The sequence below is a fragment of the Marmota flaviventris genome, chromosome 6, assembly GCF_047511675.1.
Source record: "Marmota flaviventris isolate mMarFla1 chromosome 6, mMarFla1.hap1, whole genome shotgun sequence".
Classification (NCBI taxonomy): domain Eukaryota; kingdom Metazoa; phylum Chordata; class Mammalia; order Rodentia; family Sciuridae; genus Marmota; species Marmota flaviventris.
The window spans coordinates 76815692-76830304 of record NC_092503.1 but is presented as its reverse complement, the minus strand read 5'-3'; the positions used below and the strand labels follow the sequence as shown (position 1 = coordinate 76830304).

At 36.8% G+C, this 14613-nt stretch overlaps 1 protein-coding gene and 1 pseudogene across 1 annotated transcript in view; one reads left to right on the top strand and one right to left on the bottom strand.

Annotated features, from left to right (window-relative positions):
• Snap91 (synaptosome associated protein 91) overlaps positions 1–14613 on the bottom strand; it is a 117985-nt gene that overhangs the window by 77314 nt on the left and 26058 nt on the right. The gene's annotated exons all lie outside the window — the stretch shown is intronic.
• Positions 7541–12970, top strand: LOC114086849 (uncharacterized; annotated as a pseudogene).

Below are 14613 nucleotides of genomic sequence, written 5' to 3'. Positions count from 1 at the left end.
TTATCATGTGAGTGTCAGAATAAAAGCAAAGAAAAAAGAATTCCATTATGTTTATCTAAGCTTTCATAGAATATCATGCATGCTTTAAATTACTATGATTTGACCTGAGTTTATAAGACAGTAAAACCTTTAAAATATATTCATGTCCATATCTATATGACTCCAGGTATAGTGGGGATAATATAGTGCTAAACACGGGGTGCTCAGTGTTCAAAAAAAGTGCTTAGTGTCAAAAAGTTATCTGGGGCAAATAAAGGTCATGTGATAAAGAACAAAAGAACAGAATCTAAGCCACACCGGGGCAATGCAGTGGTGAGTGTTTCCATGGCACAGAAGGACTTCTTAGGACAGCATATACAGCATGGGTTTTATTATAAGCCATATCCACCCTGCAGAGAACCACATGTGATATCCCAATTCCTAGGACATCCCATGCAACAAATGCAGAGACGAATCCACCCTTTTTCTTACTCAAAATTCACACCCAATAATCATTAAGCTACACATTTACTTTATCTTTATCCACAATAAACAAGGTTTGCAAAAATTGACAGTCCATCACTGAAGTGGCTCTTATTGCTTAAACTTAAGGATATTAGTAATTGTTTGAATTATAAATGGGGAAGATTAAAATAAATATATATAAATTACATATGCTTTATATTTATTTCAAATTCCAGTTTTCACTCATTCCTATACTGTCAACATAATATTTTCCCAGTATTTGCTTTCATTGCAATTCTACTCATCCTTCAGGAAAGCTTTCCTGGTACTTTTTTTAAATACAGTCCCACATGTGAACACCCTCTAATTTAACACCAGAATCACTCTGTTCCTGCTGTTTTTTTACATTAGATGCAAACCTGCCACACCAAAACTCCTTAAAGATGGAGGCTGTCACGTTAATGTCTGTTTCCTGTACAGTGCTTCAGAGCTCTGCACAATAAATGATTTTTGAGCAAAATGTACAAAAAACATTCTTCCCCAAAACATAAATACCTCTTTGAAAAAGAAAAACTCACTATGCTATAATATGGTTTCCTGAGATTATATCATGTATCTACTTTGTCCTTAAGATTCTGTGCCAGTCACAAATCTTCTGCTCATTTTATTATTGAACTGGGTTCTATAAACACAGAGGAGACAAATACATGTAGTAAGAGCTAAAATCCTATAAGAGATGAGTAAAGAAAGTCAACATGATAGAGCAGAAAACCCAGATCCAGAGCCCAGCTCAAACCCAACTAAATGTGTAATCTGGAAAAATTATTTAATCTCTCTTTAACTCAAGCCTTCATCTTTCAAATGGGCAAATAATTACTACCTTTCAGAATATTATAAAAGCTACAAAATGTCTGAGAGAGTGAGTGCTCGAAATAATCATATGTAAGTACTATTTTATACACAGAGCATTTTGAGAATATATTGGGGGCATTAGGAAAGAATCTATGGGGAAGGAAAGTTGAGTGGGTCCCTGAAGTAAGCAATGGGATGGGAGAAAGTGAGAAGGTTAAATTTTTTAACAAGTGTACAAAGTATAAGTCCTTCAAAGGTGTGTATCCTTGGAGAGCCACAGTGATCTGTGGGCTAGGTATGTGTGATATATAGGAAGGAGGACACTTAAGCTGAGGAGTTAGGGAATGGACAATAAAGTGTCATATTTCACACTTGAGAGATTGAATTTCATCTTTTGGATAAAGAGGAGCTCCTTTTAGTCTTTCTGCAGAAAAATACCCCCCCCCCAAAAAAAAAAACCCTTGGCTTTTACAGATGACCATTTTATTCAGTAACTACTAAATACCATATGCCAGGTATAAGAGAGACACAGGACAAGGAACAATCTCCTTTGCATGGAAAGATGTTCTATAAGATAGGAAAGCAGTTTGTTGGAAAGCCTCATTGTGAGTCAGGAATGAAAGAGGTGAAACTGAACTGATGAGAAGGCAGTGCAGATGGAAGTAGATAATGAAAGGAGCAGAAAGATATTTAGGAGATACAATTGACTGGATTTGCAGGTGAGCAAATGAATATTACAAGTAAAGGAAAAGCAATCTAGGACCATTCCAGATTTCTGGGCTGATGGTCTAATAAATGCTATTTATTGAAAGTGCAGGAAAGTTGGTTTTAAGAGAGACACAAACTATACATATGTATATATATTTCAAGATTTAATGAAAATAATAACTGTTACTGTGTGTATTATTATATATATATATATAGAAATGGGGTCTTTCTGTTCTCCAGGTTGGTCTTAAACTCTTGGAATCAGGTAATCTTCCTGCCTCTGTCTCAGTGTAGTGGGGACTACAGACATGTGCCACTGCCCCTGCTATTATACTAATCCTTTTAATATTCTATATCAGGGGCTGGCCCACTATATGCTTACTGGGAAAATCTTGCCAATTTCCTATGTTGGGAAAGTTTTATTGGAATGTAGCCATGTTCATTTATTTATATATCATCTGAGGCTGCTTTCACACTACAATGACATAGTTGAATAGTTATAACAAATTCAGTTTCAACTCAACTCAGTGATCCATGAGCCCAAAATATTTGTTATCTGAGCCTTCATAGAAAATGTTTCCTGTCCTGCTCTATGTCACTAAATGGGAAGTGTGCGTAAAACTTCTGTGATGCATAAAAGGATCAATAGCTGTTTCACAGCAAAGCAACTCCAGATTGAATTGAGGTGAACTAACTATTTTTTTCCTGAACCACTATTTTCACTTTAAAAAATGTTTGACAGACTTCAAACTATAGTGATTCAGACTTAGAACAGAGTGGGAGATATTTTTTCAAAGATAAAAAAAAGTGAGCTTGTGACTTCAAAGAAAATGACAGTACTAGTTATCAATGACAAAATTTAATCTTTCAAACAAGCATCAAAATTTTAAACAACTCTCCCACAGCAAGCTTGACAGATTTCCTGTTTTCAGAAAATCTTTTGATATCATTGGTGACATTAATTTCATTTATCAATAATTATGTAATGAAATGTGTAAATGTTTGAAAGATGTGAATAACTCAATAAACTAATATTTTCCAATGACTAGTGAATAATGTTACAAAATAATGCATGGGTAAAAGATCCATTCAAAGTACAAGACAGACCAATAGACTTTAATATGACAGAATACAAAATGTTCACTGATGTGGTTCAGATTCAACAATGCAACTTCTTTTAAAGAAACTGTCTCTTGGACAGTTGTGTAATACCAAAGAAGAATATTCAAAAATTTCTGAAAAGGCTATTTAAATAGTTCTATTTCTAACTACATATGTTTGTAAGGCCAGATTTTATTCCTGTATTCAAATGAAATAATATATTCCAGCAGATTGAATATAGGAATAGAGTATCAGTCTTCTATTGGGAAAGACACTGAGGAGAGTTGTGAAATTATAAAACAATACCACCATTCTCACTAATTTTCTTCATTTGGAAAATAATGATTTCCCCTAAAAGTATTATTTGTGTTAACATGTCAATAGGTTTATTATTGTCATTTAAAAATGAATATTTTAAAACTTTCCCAATTTTAGTTTCTAATAAAGTAAATATCTGATATAAGCAAAAGCTCTCAATACATAAACAAAAGTTCCTCAATAACTTAAGAGCATAAAAGAGTCTTGAAATCAGTTTAGAACTGCTATTTTCATATGTACCTAGAATGAGAACTGTTCAATAGTGGGGCATGCACACATTTAACTTGAAAATGTTTTTTTCATAGTAATGACATCAAATTATGGTCTTACTAGTAGATTATGTATGTTTCTACTGCTCCACTTCCTCACCAAAAACAACAACAACAGCAACAACAACAAAAACTGGTTTCCATTTAAAGAATTTTAAAAAATTAAATGAAAGCAAAATATAGGTATAAACTGCAGGAAAAATATTTTTTAAATCCAAGAGAATTTAAATGCTTCTTGTCATATTTGAGTCCGCAGAATTAAAAGTTTTAAACTTAGGAAGACATAGCTGGTATCTGGTAGTTTGAAAAAAAGCTTTACTAAAGTATAGTTTACAAAAAAAGCCCTACATATATTATAATGTGTACTATTGGATAAGATTTAGAAAAATGCATTCATAAAATTTTCACAAAAAAATCAAGAAATGAACCTAGTCAACACTCATGGTTTCTTCATGCCCCTTTAACATTCTTTCTTCCTCCTCTTACTCTCTTCCTTACTGCCCCTTGGCAACCACCAATTTAATTTCAGTCAATGTAAATTAGTTTACATTTTCTAAATTTTATATAAAGAGAATCAAACTCTTCTTTGGTAGAGAAGAGGTCTAGATTCCTGTGGTCAGCAATATTATCTGGAGATTCACTCACCTTGTTACCTGTATCAATAGCTCAGACCCTTTTTATTGCTGAGATATATTTCCATAACACAAACATACCAAAATTGTTTCCTTATTTACCTGCTAATGAAATTTGAGGGTAATTCCAGTGCTATTACTTAATGTTGCTATGAGTATTTATACACAATTACTCATAAAATAAATGGATATATGCTTTCATTTCCCTGGGGTAATTGCCTAGGAGTAGACTAGTTGAGTAATTTTTGATATTTGAGAAACTACTTCCAAAACACTTCTATCATGTTTCATTCCCAGAAGTGTATGAATGTTCCAGTTGTTGTACATCCTTGCCAAGTTTAGATATGGTCTTTTTAATTTGGTTTGCCATTCTAGCAGGTGTGGTGTGCATCTCATGGTGGCTCTTCTTTGCATTTCCCTAATGACTAATGATGTTATTTAATATACCTTTGTTTAATTTTATTCCATTGTTCTGGGCAGGAGTGTATATACTGACCTTCCTTGTTGTACCATCTTGCCACAAACTATGCATTTCTCTTTTGGGAGATTTTAAGCAACTGAAAATTTATCTTAGAAAACCTCTTTGAGGTAAGATAACTCATCCACAAGAGAATGAAAGAAATAGTTGTAGTGGGAAAATAGCTTTTAGTTATTGTAAATAATTGTTCACTGAAATAAAAATAGCAACTAATCTGAAGAGCACTCCAATCTGAGCAATTGCCCCTGAGCAATCCCCAAGTACCCTCCCAGCAAAAAAAAAAAAAAAAGGAAAAGAGTAATTTTGTCCATTGAATTAAATATGAATAACTCAAGTATACACTTTATACCTTAAAACTTGAGCAAAAGGTATTTACTTACACTTTAAGTATAGAGTTTATATCTTATACTTTACTTGAGGATAAGGCCTTTCATTAGAAGATTCGACTACCTTCTTGATATCTTCTCTGCCATAAATTGCAATACCTTTTTGTGCTGTTCTCATTTCCTAGAATGTTTCTGCTATCACCCTACTGAGATTTTATGTCCCAGGGTCAATCTCAAATAGTATCTACTCCACGGAGTCTTTTCTGATTGATATTGCCTTCAAATGGAAGAGAGACTTCAATCTTCTCTTCCAGGCAGCCTAGGAAGCAAGACACTGGATTTGGGGCCAGAGACCTAGTTCACAGCCTGACTCTGCTACTTAAGACAAGTTAGCTGGATCATTCTGTGGCTCTATATTTGCACTTAGCAATGAAGATGACATTAACTATCTTACAGAATAGACACTGTCATTTATACTAATTCTTATCTTACATACCATTGTGGTAGTCCTTATTACACAGAATTATAATAATTAGTTTATATGTCTCTCCTCCACTGGAGCTACAGGTTCTAAAGGCTGGAATGAGGTCATATCTATATTGTTGGATCCTTGAAACCTAACACAGGCTTTGATATATATAACTGACATATAAAACACAATAATTTGAGATGTTTACAACTGGCTTATTATCTGTCTCAATCTAAAATAATTTAAAAATTAATGGTGGTATTAGAAGAAAATTTCTTTTAATAATTCTTACCAGATATAATTGAATCAAAGACTAGGATTAGTTACTCTCTGTTTCATTGTTATACATACGTTTGTCAGCAGTCTTCATTTAGAAAGGCATCCTCTATTACATCTAAAAATCTCAGTTCCTAAGTTTAATTATATGATTTATAAAGCTCTACTGAGACAAGTTCCCTTTGACTGAATGCCAGAAAGAAGAACAAAGATTGGTCATTCTTTTAGCGTACAATCATTGAGCTTCCACAAAAAGAAAAATAAGAAGCTATACAACAAAGTCCAATGACAGACTAATATACAATTTTATCACATAGTAGCAGCTCACAATATGTGTCACATGATCTAATATATATGTGAAATTATATATTATAGTTATTTTAAATTTATTTTTCCTTTCTTTCTTTCCTTTCCTTCCTCCCCCATTATAGAATAACTTTTACATCCCCTTCATAATTCATTGCTGAATTCTTAGCCCCAGTGTAACAGCATTAGGAAGGGTCCTTTGGAAGGTGATTAGGTCATAAGGGTGAAGCTCCCAGGAAAGGAATTAGTGCTCTTCTAAAATGGACCTGAGAGAGTTCTTTAGTTCTTTGTGCTATATGGGGACACAATGAGAAGTCAGAAGTCTGTGATCTAGAAGACCCTCACCAGAGCCTGGCCATGCTAGATTTCCAATCTCTAGAACTATAAGAAATAAATTTCTGCTGTTTTTATTTTATTATAAAAACAAAAACTACTACCCACCCTCCCCACTTCCTGGCTATCTCTTGTTAGTTGAGAAGCTTAAACCCACAAACACTTGTAAACAGAAACAAATTCTTCCAACTTGGACAATACTACAAAAGGATGTGGATGATTCAGAAGTTGTTCTTGTCAGCCTTAGTACAAATGACAGACATTAATGTTGCCTCACCAATAGCTATTTCTTTCCCTTTTCTGCCTCGGAAGAATCCTGTCCCTGTCTCTGCCCTACCTGTCAGAAAGCCAACATGTCACTTTGGGGCAATCCTGGCTTCCTCATAGCTAGATGTATGAGCAGCAGTCTGCTGAGGTCGCTTGGGAAAAAAACTTTCCTTTGTAATACAGAGAGGCATGAAAACTAAATACATCTCCATTTCCTCAAAAGGCTGTAGCTATGTATGTGAGGTATCCTACCTCAGGATAGGAGGCCAGACTTCACCAATAAGCTGAAGTAGCAGAGGGAAAACATGGAAAACACCTGGGTCTGCATACTTGTGGGCTCCTAACCAAACTTTAGAACCACTCCACCTTCAGACTTACTGTTAAGGAAGATAGCAAATCATGTTAAGCCCTTAGTTTGAGCACTCTGTTACTTATAGCCAAATGCATGCTAATAGATAGAAACTGAAACATGAGACAGCAAAACAAAAGAAACAGGCCCCCATGACTTCTAAGGTATCTTCCAGTTCTAACACCTTTTGTTTCTCTTCCTGCACCTTAATATCTCCAGACATCTGGAGCTACTTGCCTAGAAGTTTAGCTTCATGTGAGTTGATCACAGGAACTAGATAGAGGGCACAATGGAAAGTATTATATTTTGGGAAAGAGTAAAGGACTACTTTATTCTCATGGAGAAAGAGCACCTGATAATGTGACAAGAATTTATATGGTGTAAATCTTGCATACAGAAGTTCTGAGATAAGATGGGGAAGACTGAGAAGAAAAAGACCCTGAAGAAGGGGGCTGGACCTCCCATTCACTTCCCAAAAGAAGAGAGGGTGAGAAGTTCTGGGAGAACTGGGGCACATCTTGGAGAGGTTAAGGGTTCTCCATAAAATGCAAGTATCCAGTGAGGGCTTGCAGGGAGTGACACCTGAAGAGGAGATGCTGACAGCTACACAAATGAGAGCAAAGGAAAGGACAGCAAGAGCAAAAGAAGATGGCCCTAAAGTGTAGGTGGCAGGAATGAAAAGGGCAAGAAATAAAAGAATAGATTCTGAGCTCAGAGAGGGAAAGGGAAAGCATCTTGTAAATGTGCCAACATGATGGATTTTATTTGCATAACATTTTTTTTCTTTAACTAGAAAGGTATGAAATGGAAGCTTTTAAAATCTTGCTTAACTTAATATAACTGAATAAATTTATTTGTATTTTTATATTACTGCACGTGATCTTTAATGGAACTTAGTTTCTAGAGTTTTTGAGTAACTTCTTTCATCTCAAAGGAACAAAAATACACATTCTATAATTTTGTAGTCCTTTGTAAAAATAGATACAGAAAAAAATTCCCTGTTATTCTATTTATTTTCTGATAGGATTTTGGCACATTAAAAATTAGGAGATGCAATATATAGCACAGTTATCTAGTTAAGATTTTGAAGCCAGGCCAGACCTACTGTAATTAATTTCTATTAGTTAATAACTGTGTGACCTTGAGAAAAGCTGTCTCTTTGAGCCTCCATTTTGTCATTATTATGATGGGGATAATAAAAACACCTATCTGGCAGCTGTTTTACTAAACTGGATAAGACAAGCAAAGAATCTAGCACAGGTCCTAATATCTTATAAGGAGTGTGTGTGTGTGTGTGTGTGTGTGTGTGTGTGTGTAGCAAAAACATACAATTATAATTAGTCACCTTTGGCTACCTATATTGAAAAGGATTTGGCATACTTTGTTAATTAATTCAATTGATTCATTTATTAATAAATAACAACAGTGTGCCTGGCACTGTTTTATTAGCTAGAGATAGAGCAAGGAACAGAACAGACATGGGTCTGCCTTCACGGAGCTTACATTCTAAGGGAGAGGACATAGAGAAACTAGATATACAATGTCAGGCAGAGATGAGAAGCCTAATGAAAAATAAAGAAAATATCAGGGTGGGTAGATAATATAAAGACAGACAGACAAACAGACAGATACAGATAGCTGGTATTATTTCAGATAGGGTGACCAGAAAAGGCCTCTTGGAGGAAATGACATTCAAAGAGACCAAAATTCAGGGTCATTCAATCATCATGGGAAGGACTGTTACAAGCAGGGGAAACAGTAAATGCAAAGGCTTGGAGATGAAGACACACCTGACTGGTTCAAGATAAAGCAAGAAAACCAGTGTAACGGGAGAGAGTTGCAAATAGAAAAATGGTCAGGTTCCTGATAGCTCAGTGTGTCACAGATCACAGGAAAGATTTACTATTCCACTCAAAACATTTTGAGAAGTTGCTGGAACCTTTAGATCAGGAGAGTGATGCAACCCAGTTTATATTTTGAAGGATTATTGTGGCAACTCTATGGAGCACAGACTCTGTGGGGAGAATGGAGTTAAAGAAACAAAGCAGGTGATTTCAATAGTTCAGGTGAGAGGGGATGATGGGCTTGTCCCAGTGCAGCAATAGTAGAAAAAGGTAGGACTGCAGATATTCCAAAGGTTGAGCCAAGAGGAATAGCCGATAGATTGGATGGGTGGGTGGGTAGTTTGGGGACAGGTATAAGGTACTGAGAGGAATCAAGAATGATGAGCTTGTAGCACTTGAACAGCTGGATGAATTGCCTTCTGCACCATCTCTGGAAAAAAGAAAGAGAAGTGCAGAGACACGGCATGTTCCTGTACTTGTTTTCTCTTTCCATCAACTTCTGCTGTCACTCTCTTTGACCTTACTTGAGAGGCATCTCCATGCTCTGTCCTGATCATGTTTGAGCTATATCCAATGGCAAGTCCACTGTCAACACAGCACATGAAAGCAAAGTTTCAGAGTCCATCCGTTGTTTAAGAAGCACTGGCAAACTGTACCCCCAAATCTTCTAAACATGGTCCAATTTGAGCTTCAGGCATCAGCAACTTCACAAAATAAACATTATGCATTATTGAGCATGACTCCAGAATGCAGCCCCATGACTTAGCTCCAAATATCCCAACTGCCCACATGAGTTGAAAACCAGGGTCACATACTACTATGCCTCTGGAGTGGTGCAGTGGGGTGAAGGAAAGAAAGTAGCCCTTGTGCCAAGTACTGCCAATCCCTGGGATTACAGAAAAATTTTACCAACAAAAATTGGAACATTATGTTTTTGTCCTTCAGGACTTGTATATAGCTACTTATAGGATTAACAATGTGACCCTAAACAAGTTATAGGACCTTCTGCCCTAGTCTTCATTATGGGGTAGAACTAATTACATATGCTCACCAGCCTTAATACTAACATTGCTTTTATAGCTCATCTTCTTCTGAGTGTTTTCTTATAAATTATTATGGGTTTCTCAAAGAATTCTGTTCTTTTAGAAGTAGACAACAATTTATATGAACAGAACTTTAAAACAATAAGTAAAGCCAGCATGGTAATGCACACCTGTAATCCCAGCTACTTGGGAGGCTGAAGCAGGAAGACTGCAAGTTAAAGGCCAGCTTGAGAAATTCTGGGAGAACTTATTTCAAAATAAAATTTAGAAAGAACTGGAGAGGTAGCTTGGTGGTAAAGCACCATGGGTTCAACCCCAGTACAAAAATATATACCTATAATTTTAAAAAAGTTGACAGCACTGTAGAGGTAAGAGATGGCCCTTTGTAAAAGACCACTGAAACAGAAGATCTTGATGTACTGGGCAATCCTCAAAGAATCTCAAGCCAGTTCTCTCAGCTGGCAGCAAGTGCTGGAAGGATGGCCTTTGCTGACTCGGTTGCTAGGGAGATTTTAAAAGATACATGCAGCTTGGGTTTCTTATTTCCTGCTACTGCCACAAGATGATCAACTACCTATGTCTAGTCTTCAAGTGTGTCAGGTAAATTAACGCATGACCTATTTACATGATGGCCTTAAGGTTTGGTTTCTCTTTCACAGAACCTTGGGCTAAAAAAAAAAAAAAAGCTTTTTAAGAGGTTGTCTTTAAGTTATCACCAAAACAATATTTTTTGGGGGGTCTCTAAAGAAGACTTTACCATGTTGATAAATTTGCCATATCCTAGCACTGAGTAGCCCTGCATGTCTTTTAAAACATCAAACCCATATTCCCCAACCATAGCCCATCACTTCCTACTCTATCCTCAGAAAAGAAGAGCTATTTCATCCTCAGTTAACTGTTTATGTTCAACACTTCCTGTAGAGTGCTCTGGAGCCATAAGGAAAGGCAGTGCCTTAGAGATAGGACACAAACAGCAGAAACAAGGCATTGGGTTTCTGTTCCAATCAAGCTTCCTACCCACATATGTGAAACTTGTGTTTCCTAAAAATAAATAGTATTCAGAAATGGCAACTGCTGCTGCAAGCATCTGGGACTTTTCTTCTTTGCTGTCTCTAGAACCTTATCTGGAAGGTGTCTCTAGAACTTTCTTCCATTTTTCATTCCAAGTCTCATGCAGGACTGAATCTTACCTACCACATTCCATTCCTTCTTCTCCCTTAGGTGAGAATCTTTGGCAGCATCTCCCAACATTAAATCTCTCTGACCTTACCCAAAGCCTTACTGTTTTTAATTCTTCAAAGCTCTCATCTTACTTCCTCGGAGGAAACATTAAAAAAAGACCTGAGTCTATTTTCTTTCTGAAATACCAAGAAATACACCTTTAGCTCTGAAAATGTATTTATTCTTTACTGTAGGATTTAAGTAAAAAGAGAAACAAAATATCCATTGGGAAAAAAAAAAACACAATCATTTAAGGCTTCCCTCCATTTATAACCTCAGTTACCAGGAAATAAGGAAAAATAGAAGGAAAACTGGAAAAATGTTTTATATTTCAGTAGAAACACTGAAGAGAAGTTGTTGAGACCACTTAATGATGTGGGAGAAAAGAAGTAAAGACTGGTTAAAAATTCAAAACAGATGGTGGATGGTAGCAGCAGAAAAGTTAAGAGAAGGTCAGCCCCTGAGGCCCTATCTCTTTCTGTAGAAAGAGGCCCTGTACAGCTGAGAGCATCCACCAACCAAGTCATTCCACACTTATCTATCCAGCAGGTAAAAAATAAACCAAATTCCTAGTTTCTCTATAGTTTGCAGAGCAAGGTCAGGGAAGATCTTTTTGGTATCCCCAAAGAGAACACTGTTTTCAATCCTTAAAATGTTCTAACAACAATTAGTTTCTGTAGTATTTTAGGTACAATATGATTAATACAGGCTGTGGTGAGATACCTGAAGAACTTAAATACTAATCAGGACATTGTTCTAGACAGTCTTGGACTCCCCACAGTCTGGCCAGGTTGCTCCTGCCACCACTGCCAGGCCCTGCTTCTCATGAAAAGGACAGCACTGGTGGCCAGGTGCACAAGTAACAGCCCCTCATGCATCTGAGTCCTTAGAGGAAGGCACTGAGGAGGAAACCAAAAAATTAGGATGAAAGAAAGCTCAAAAGAGTGAGCTGGAACAAGTAGTAGATTTGGAAAAAGAGATTTTTTTCTAGAAAATCAGGTTTTAAGAGAGAAAATTCATGGCCTTGTAGCTGAGAACCAAAGGTTAAGACAGCACTTGGGGATGCAGGAAGAGCAAGTAGAGGTGGAGGCCAATGGGAATGGAGTAGGACCAAGTCTGGGTCTCACCCTTGGACGTGTACCTTTGCAGTAGCTGCAGGCCTAGTTGCCCCCTCCAGAACATCTCCCCATGGATTCTGATGGCATTGGCTCTTCAGATCCTGAGTCTGATATTCTCTGAGGGATCCTGGACATCTTGGTCTGAGTTCTTCAAGTGTCCCTTCTCAGGGTCTACCAGCCTGGAGAAGTTCACTGAGGTCTACCCAGAAGAACCCAGTTCCTTACTAGCCTTTTCTGTCAATGAGGATGTCATCAGCCAAGCTGGAAGTCATTAATAAGCAAATCCATTTTGACTATGTATATCCCCTCTGAGACACAGAGACACACTACTGTGTTAATAAAAATTGAAGAAGCACCTCTCCCTCAAAGAATGACCACCCTGAATTCATTCTCAGTGAGGAAAGAAACTGTAGAAGATGACTTCATTCCAGAGCTGGTTATCTCAAGTCTACTTTCATCCAGCCACTACCTGAGCCATCTTCCTGCCTGCTGGATGCTTACAATGACTGGATATGAGGGCTCCCTTTCCCCCTTAAGTGACAGTCCTCTCTGCTTGGGAAGTGTCTTGGAGGACACTTTTGCCAATGAACTCTTTCCCCAGCTGATTAGTGTCTGAAGAGCTTCCCAATACTGTTGCTTCCTTGGTTATCACACTGCCTGGAGGCTAGCAGAAAAGCTCATCCATGAGTTATTCAAAAAGCCAAAGTAGCAAGTGTATAGTTCAAGAGGATTCCTCTAGAATATTTGTCTGTTTAAATCTCATCGATGATCCCAAGTGTTGTCTTTTGACACCAATGGTCCATGGCCTTCAGATACATCATTATAATTCTGAACTATAGCTTTTGAGATCCCACTTTTATCTGAAAGGCAGGAGTGTGCCCTTATGTAAAGGTCATTAAACAAGCATCTCAAAGTAAACATGGAGATTATGATGGCCTTTTGTCCTTTCTTTTTCCCTCTTCCTGGCATTCCAGCCTTGCCTCTGTTTTAGGTCTTTAATATGCTTCTGCAAATAGGGAGAACACTACAGTATGGGATTCCTTTCCCCTCATGTACAGTTCAAGAAAAGATCTTGTAAAGTGATAAAAATTTACTATCCAAATATTTGATGGACTCTATTCCTGCTAGAGTGGCTTTTGGAATGTACTTCTCCATTTATCTAAAACTCCCTATGCAATTTAAAAATGCAGTACAGAAAAAAAGGAACATTCTTCTGAAGGAACAGTGTTCTTAGAAAGCGCTTTCTAAGATTGAAAAAGCTTCAGTGTTCATGATGCACAACAAAGTTATATACTACCCATGTCTACATATATTCTTTCCAAAACATTAAGCTAAATCAAAATATAGTTACATTTTCTATAGTACAGATAATGCTTCATTTACTCAAGTTTTAACAGCTCTTTATTAGACATCTCAGTGTATTTTTACAGCTCTCAGATTTAACTCAAATATATTTATAAAATCTTTCAACTCACACAGCTAACTTATGTCAAAGAGACAGCTGAACTTCTCTCAATAAAATCTAAAAATGTAGGGTTAAAAGTTCATCATAGTACAATTTTTCCCTTTGCCCATTCATATCTATACCAATATCTGTGCCTGAAACTTTACCCATATTAGTATCTTTAACCCCTTTAGTAGACACACCTACTATACAATTCAAAAGGTAAGGTTTTAAAATTTCAAACTTTCTGTGTAGATACTTCTCTCCTATCTTATTTAATAACCTCTGATCTTTTCATTTTCCTTTATTTTATTAAAATGGTAGAAAAAATGGCAGTGTTACATTCTGCCAGAAACTCTAGTGATCCAACTCTTCTTTAAAACTATCCATATCTAAGTGCTCTGAGCATGCTCACTGAACAAGGAGCTTCACAAATATAGGATATTTTGGCAATTAGTTTTGCTCTAGTTCCTCCAAACTTAATTCTCATCTCTGCCTATCTCCTTATTAACTTCTCATGCTAACAACTAAGAAGTATGATATAAAACTTCAAAAGTATTTTCTTAAGTCCTCCAGTGCTTAGTCTAGAACAGGTTTCTTAGCCTTGATACTATTGACATTTTGGGCCAGATAAGTCTTGGTTGTGTGAGTGTGTGTGTGTGTGTGGCGGGGGGTGAGGTGGGTGGGTGGTGGTGGTGGTGGTGTTCTGTGCATTGTAGATATTTAGCAGAACCCTGGCATTTACCACAAGAGGCCAGTAGTGCCCTCCTTCTGCCAGTCAAGACAATCAAAAATATCTCCAGACAATGTCAAAT